Source organism: Cryptomeria japonica, chromosome 3 (genome assembly GCF_030272615.1).
Source record: "Cryptomeria japonica chromosome 3, Sugi_1.0, whole genome shotgun sequence".
NCBI lineage: Eukaryota > Viridiplantae > Streptophyta > Pinopsida > Cupressales > Cupressaceae > Cryptomeria > Cryptomeria japonica.
The window spans coordinates 655896071-655904461 of NC_081407.1; positions in this window are offsets into that span (position 1 = coordinate 655896071).

The window sequence follows — 8391 nt, forward strand, 5'->3', positions numbered from 1 at the left end:
GTTTCATTTATTTATGGAAAGATTCCTATGTGCAATTTAATATTTGTTGAATGAGTTTTAAGGCTTATGCGTGTGACATGTTCTCCATCTAGCCTTACGACTTCCAAGAGTAAGTCGGAACCTGGGGGGAAGAATGTAGTACCCTTGCCCTAATCAATTTCTAATCTCGGTTTTGACCTAAGTTAGTTTAACATATTATAATGTTAGCATTAGATGTTTTGATTTAGTGCATACCTATTAATGTGGTTTTCGCACCAGTTTGTATGCAAGTTTATTAATTCTCCTATTTTGTGTTATTATCTTGGGCTGACAATTTCATTAAATTTATATATGTATGCATGTATGACTCTTGGTTGCAGGAGATTTTAGGTACAGTACCGCATGGGTGCGAGGTTCGTCTCCACCTGGATTCACAAGTTTGAGTGTACCTCTTTAATCCCTAGAGTTGGATTAGGCGGTCGTGAGACGCTCGTTTGACCATAGTCGTGCTCAAGTGAGCGTCGTCAGTCGTCGTCAGTATTCCGTTTGGTTGGGTTTGTGAGTCGTCTGTTTGTGTGCCTTTCTTGGCTTACGTGTTTTGTGTGTATGGCTAAATTGAGCAATCAGTCCTTAGTATTTAATTTGATTAAATATGTGTTTGTGCATTAAAGATTAATGGACTAAATAAAACATGGTTTCTTTATGAGATTAATCGTTAATTGAATTGCTCAATTTAGGTTGGTAGCAAGTTCAATTAAATGGTTAAATTTAAATATTAAATGCATTATGTTTATGCTTATGAAATGAAAGATCGAAATTTAATTGAAATAGAATTAATTTTATCTTCTTGGCATTTTGGAAATAGAAAGGTTAAATTCGGTTATTTGGAAAAATCAATTTTAAAATTGAAAAGCAAATTTAATTTATTGATATAGTTTAAAAGAATGATTTTTGTGATTTATTTTAAATAAAAATATTTTAATTCCAAAAATAAAATTTTGGTCAAACTTCTCCCATTTAACCTAGACTTTTGGAAAATATTGGAGATTGGAATTTTTTTGGGGAAAAATAGTTTTGGAAAATATTTTGGATGGAAAATTTGGGGATTTTGGAAGGAGAAGGATTTATTGAGCTACAGGTTGGGGCCTCTCCATCAAATCCTTTCCAGAAATGCTTATTGAGGTAGGAATTTTGTTTACCAATTTGGTTAATTGTTTTATAAAAAAAATAAAATGGGCTTGGATGTTCTTCATGTTGTTTTGGTTTCAATTTCTCCATTGATTGCCCTCAAGGTTATGAATCATTGTGGAAATTAGTTGATATTGGCTTATTGCTTGAATCCTTGCATGAAAAATGAGCTTTCTTATGCCCAAAAAGATTATGTGTTTGGATGGTTTTTCCACAAATTCTTTCAATTTTAGAAACCTCTTCTTGTTAGAAATTTTTATTTTAAGTCTCAATATGAGACTGTATAAAACAAAGGAAAATAAAATAAATGGAGGTTTGTTTCTTTTAAGAAAAGAAAATCATTAAACAAAAATATGCATTTTTAGAAAATTGAAATTGTTTTAAACAAATATCGAAATTTTACTTTTATTGAAAAAAAACGAAATATATTAGTGGGGTTTGGAGGAGCGGGGAGCGGAGGCTCAACCCATCGCCTCCTCCCCCCTGCGCAGGCCGCAGCAAGCTGCAACCCTCACGGTGGCCACGTAGGCGTTGCGGGACCTGCGTCCACTGCGGTGGCGCCACCACAGTTAGGGCACGACCGCCTAACTCCCACGTAAGGTAGGTGGGCACGGCCCAAATTGTTTTTTTTAATATTTTTATTTATTTATCAAAAAAATATATATGATAATTTAATATTATTAAATGAAAATTTTAGTTAAGTTTAAATATGGCATTTTAATAATAAATTATGATATTTGTAATTAATTAATTGTATAGTGGCAATATACTTTAATTAATTTTCAAATTGTATTTTATTATTAATGCATATTTTCTAACTAGAAACTTAATTTGTTATTTTGTTATTATCAATTGTATATATTTTATTAATTGCGGATTAATAAATATATAGTAAGTAATATTTAATTTTGAAAATTTTCTATATGCATAAGGAAATAATTGTTAAGTTGGGAACGAACTATCTTTATTTGGTTTCTTTTAACATATATTTCCTTGATCTGTATAGTGTAACTTGGTTCTGGAAAAGACGAATTTGGAGGAATTATTTTAGAACCAGTATGACAATGATGTTTTAATTGAAGATTAATATCATATTTAGTTGGTTAACGTTTATTTAATTATATTTAAGTGAACTTGGTTTAAAAACTCATAATGACGCATTTATGTATGTTCGAGGCAATTGAACTTTGGAGAGTTAGAAAACCAAGAACAACCTGTACTTAGATGAAGTAGATAATTGCAAACTAACTTAGATCATTTAGAAAAAAATTGATCGACATTTAAATATTTAAATCAATTCGGAAAAGATTGTATCTGTTGGTTATTGCCTATGCGAGTTTAATTTTTGTATTCGCTTTTGCTTAAGTAATCGCAAGCCTTGCTTTGTTTGATTGGACCATGTCGTATGGTTGATTTGGGTACTTGTTTCTGTCCTCGGACTCGAGTTGACTGTTATTTTGTTGTGGTGTTGTATTGGTCATATCCTTTATGTGGGTGTCAAATGATGATTCGTGGTTGACCATAGTTGGTTAGGTCTCTGGTTAGAGTACCGTCAACAACTATACCTCTTTTGAGTCATGTTTGACTAGATGGATGTTCCCTCCTTTTTGAACTCCGTTTGCTTGACCATGTGGGTTCCTTGGTCTCTGAAGTCGCTTGAGTTTAGTCTAGTGTCGTATGGGAAAATGGCTTTCGATTGGGGGTCACGCCCAAAGTGGTTGCTGGGTAACCCATCGAAAGTGAGTCTAATAAGTGATAACCTAACTGTAGATTAGAATATTAGTCTCTAAGTAAGATAATTGTGCCTCACACATGGGACGAGTGCTAACACAGACTCGACATGTTGAGAGAAGGCCTGAAATGGCTAACCATCATCCTTGTCTTCACGAGAGGATGTGTGGGTCCACATGAGGCTTGGATGGGCCGGAGGTTCGGATTAGGTTGCCAGGGTAACCCAGTGTATGGGGCTGGAACCTATGAAAATCTACCATGGTAACCATACCAAGTTGTGTGATGACACTTGTCCCTACGTTCACTAGTGTGTGGTTGTATGGTCTTGATAGGAGCACCGTTTGTGGGTCGTCCTATTGTTTATGCCCTTGTGAGTACCGGTTTCATGTTAGACCTTGGGTGGTGATGACTCAGTTTTGTGGATGCTCTAGTGGACCTTTGTATTAGCTTCGATTATGTTCAGCTGGATCCTTTCCTTTTCAGGGATTGTTTATCTATTTATTGACTGATGTGGTCGTTTATATATTGATTATGTTTCGCCTTGATGGCAGGATTGTAAATTATGAAAACCTCATGTATTCTTAACTTTATTAATTATCAGAGGGGTCTTGCAGTTGAGTAGACCCGGAGACGTAGCCCTTTAGGGGTGAACTCTGAGATCATCCTGGTGTTATGTGATGCTTTTTTTCTTATGTTTCATGTTTAGTGTTAGCATGTATGAATGACATTTTGATAGAATGTATAAGTGGATAAGATGAAATATATTTTAAATGCTTGTATGCAGTCCTCTCTTGAATGCAGTAAATTTGAACATGAAAGAATGTAGTTTAGAGTAATGGAATATATTCAGTTGTTGTTAAGGAAATTAAGTATGCATGGAAAGATCTCATAAGTTTATGATGAAATTCTTGTGTGTTAAATATTAGATGCATGGCTTATATTTTGATGAAAAGTTTGAATGTAAGGTATGAATGAATCATAATGCATAAACATTAGCATGTGATTTATATTTTCATCTTTTGAAAGAAATTATCCTTGTTTAAGAATTATCTCGTTTTTAAGATAATCAGCTTATTGGATTTATTGTGTGAGTTAAGTTAAATGTGGAATTAAGTAATCACGTTGGGAAACTCTTTAGGTGTTAGTTGATGTCTTCCGCTATGTAATCTGAATCTTTGATATCTTGTTGTATCTTAATGTTGTGTTTATTTTTATTTTTTTTTAAATTATTGCACTCTATTCTTGTGTTATGGCTTAATCCCTTTGGGATTTCCTGGCGGGGCGTTACAGCATGTACATGTACCAATTGACGACATAGTTTCATGAGGACAATCTTATCCAATGGGTATCAAGGCAACATGAATGGTTCACCTGTGAAGCATCCAATGCAGATATATGTAAAAGTAGGAAATTGTAAGAACACACAACCAAAAGAAGACACCAAGTCATTTGCTACTTCTGAAATTCTCTCCTTGTGCATATTCTTGTTGAACAAACATCTCCAAACTGCGAAGAAAGCATCATTGACTCTTCAGAAATGAGATCCCTAATTATTGATGGTTAGTTGATCATAATAATTCCAAATAGGTAACAACCTTCTATCTCCTTTGGTAGACAAACCTAGATATTGCCTCATTGAGGCAACTGCATACACAAGATATGAAGTCATATAAAATTTCAATGATGTTTTGACTTCCATTAGCTAAATACAGAGAGCATCACTAATTTGCTCTCCCCAATCAATCTTGGTTTTCCCTTTTCTGATGACCTTCATGTAGTAATACATCCACTACTGGAAGTAGTGGGAATCTCTCAAACCTCTAACTCATGCAAGCATTGTAACCATGTCATTGTACTCTTCACTGAAATCACTTCTATGAAAGTACTTAGGCCATCTAGTGACAGTTGAGTCACGCGGAGTAGATAAAAACATAGTGTCAATTGTTTCCTTGCACTTATTTATGTGCTTCTCATAATATGCTTGTGCACTATCCATGATTATATCAACAACTTCAACTTCCTTTAGACCCTAGAAAAGACTGTTAAAAAATACACTATCAAGTGTCATTACCATATTTTTGTCAGCATCCTTCACTTGACGAGTGTTTGGGTCAAAGTGTTCTGCCACAGCCAATACAAATCCTGGATCATGAGCTAGGAAAAGATGCATACTTGTGCAATTCTGACCACATCAAATTTGTCATATGGGATGGAGCCTTCTTGCTTCTGTTTTCAAACTCCTTCATATCCACATGCCCAATTTCAGTATCTCTAATCTCTGCCACATTAGAGTCCACCGAGCTTTCAAGGAACATATTCAAGTACTTATCGTACTTGTACTTCATCTTTTTGTATACACGTTTGCTCGGTGATGGATCTGTATGAATGGGAGAGGCCTTTGATTTGCTTGCGGATGACTTGGACATTTGCAAAGATGCTGCAGAGAACATGTTTGTTAGGCCCATGATCAGTATTCATCATCAAAAGAACAAGCTAGAGATTTGAAATCAAACAGGATTGAGCGAAAAACTTGATTGAAGAAGGTTCATGAAGGGAAAAACATCAGAACTGGCAGGTCGGGGTTTAAAACCTAACTTGCTAGTTGCAAAGGAAAGATACTGGCATGTCAGATTTTAAACCTAGACATGCTAGTATGAAGGAAAAATAAATCACTGACAGGTCAGGGTTTAAAACCCGACATGACAGTAGAACAAAACTGACTGGCAGGTCGGGTTTCAAACCTCGACCTGTTAGTTGCAAATGATAGATATAAAAGCTTACATGTTGGGATTTGAAACCTGACATACGACTTGAGGAAACTTCATCCTCACATGTCGGGTTTCAAACCTTGACATGTGAGTTGTGGGAATGAGCATGGGTTGACTTACATGTCGGGGTTTAAAACCCGACATGCAAGTTGAGGATATTACATCCACATGCCCAGTTTCAAACCCCGACATGTGAGTTGAGGGTTTGTTTACATTGGCTAACTTACATGTCGGTGTTTGAAACCTAACATGTAAGATAGAGGGAAGGACAATCCTCATGTCGGGTTTTGAAACTCGACATGCTGGATTAACTAGAAGGGGGAAAAACATGAGGAACATCCCTCATGTCAGATTTCAAAATCCGACATGATGGATTTTAAGGAAACAAAAAGAAACAGAGGCACATGAAAATGAACACTATCAAAACCCTAGCAACTATAAACTAAAAACCCGAAACAAATCAAAACAAAACCCTACCTACTAGCGGTGAATGTGTTGATGAAGTAGAAAAATCCGATGGTAAATCACCAAAATGCGCAAGGAGGTGGAAGAACATAGCAAGAGATGCCTCGACAAGAAGAAGAAATGACTAAAATGCTCAAATGACTGCCCAAAAAGAAATTTATAACTAATAAAGACATAAACATGAGTTGTAATAAATGCAACTCGTGCTGACTTTAAAGTCCGACTTGTCAGCACAAGACCCTAGCAAGTCGGACTTTAAAGTTCGACTTGTCAGTTAGGCCAACTAGCACATCAAACTTTAAAGTCCGATGTGGTGACAAGAACAAACTGACATGTCGGGTTTTAAAACTTGACCTGTCAGTAAAAAACAAAGAAAACTAAAAACTCAAAAATAACTAACCACAAAGATGCAAAACGAAAAGCGACTAATCAACAAGGTCAATTAGCCTTTCCTGGAGGATGTGAGGTACGAAACGGACGAGTTTCATAGGGTTGCCTCATGATTTAGGCCACACCGAAATCGAGGACAACAATACTATAGATGGCTCTTTATCCATCATTTGTATGGTACTAGTAACAATAAACTATTAGCACCTAAATTAGACTAAGTTTTGGCATGTGGGTCATGTTATAAATAGGTATATTTAATCAAGATATAATTAAGATTCATAAATATGGGCCACAATGACCTAGTTACATATCACATAAAGTGATTCATAAACTTATATACATGGTATTATAGGTGTTGGGATCTACTCGCTATTCAACACATGAGCAACAAATTAAATCCACATGAAGCTAGCTTTTATCTAGTTACATATACACAAACTTATAATCTCAATGGCCATTCCATACATTCAAATTATTACTCTAAAACACATGTATTAGATAAAATTCAAACCTATAATAGTAATATTAAAAATATTTTACTTTTTATTATATACCATTTACATATAACCTATCATATATCTTAGCATGCAATTATCTACATTCAAGGATATAAAAGGATGGTTGCATGTCACAAGTGGCAATTTTTGTAACATGTGACATGTTTCCTGAGCTCCTATTTCATGGTCAACAACAATGTTCATCATAAATTTTTGGTATGTAAGCAATGTTTTATCTTGATAGCTATTTGTATTTGCAAGTCTATATAAGATGTTAGCATATGTTTCAGACTTTGTTTTTTGTTTAGATGCATATTTAGAGATATAATTGAGAACAACTTTTCTTGGTGTGACAAGTTGGCAATCAACATTGGCACGCCAAATTGCAAGCATCTAAGGATCATGAATATTAAGGCAATCATCAGTCTTTGTAACATTTGTTGTGTTCATTGTCTGTAGTTAAGGTTGAGGCCGGATATTCAGCCCATGGAGGTTTATAACGACATTGCAAGCTTTGTGCATTCTTTTTAAGACATGTAAGCTCTATGCATTTTGTATGCCTTTGTACAATATTTAATAACTCCCCATAATCCAACAAGGGGTCAATGGAAAGGATTTTGGTGGTTGAAAGAAAGCATGGATCATATGTAGAAACATGGTATGTTCTATTGCATCTTTGAAGGTGGCTATGAGGGTTCCAAGAAGAAACGTATTTGTCAAAGAAACATCTTGCTTTTTCGACTTCATGTGTGTTTTCCCAATCAAGTGTGTCCATATTTGGAGCACCTAAAAGTCATAGGAAGCCATGGACATGAGCAGATCTACGATGTTGCCACTCATATTTGTACTAGTAATCTTTAGCTTGCAACAACTCTTTAATAACCTCCTCACGATAGGTTATAAACTTGTGGTGCAAATATAATGATGTAATGTGTGGATTTTGGATAACATTGTCAATTAGCTACTTTCTTGAAGTTTTCTTTGGCACACCATTAATAGAAGGAAATTGTTTGTGCAGGTTAGGCCATTTTGTATCCGCTAAACTTAAAGTAAAAATTAGCGTGGGGGAGCCTAGCTAGTGGATCATGCTTGTTAGTTGAACGTGAAATATGTTCCAGTATGAGCGTGTACCTCGCAAGGATGCTCCAAAGTGCATCGGCTTGTTCGCAAGCTAGCAATCAAGGTCATGTTGCAACTAGTGTTGGAGAGCCCCTAAAGAGTTTGCAACCTTGTCTTTGATATTTGCTCTCATAAAAAAGCGGTAGTTTGTTGGTTGTGATGTCTCATTATTAGATTGTATAGGTAACAGCAAAATCGCATATGTGTGCCAAATCTATTGTCATGGTATCCAATAAGGTGCAAAGCATATTCAT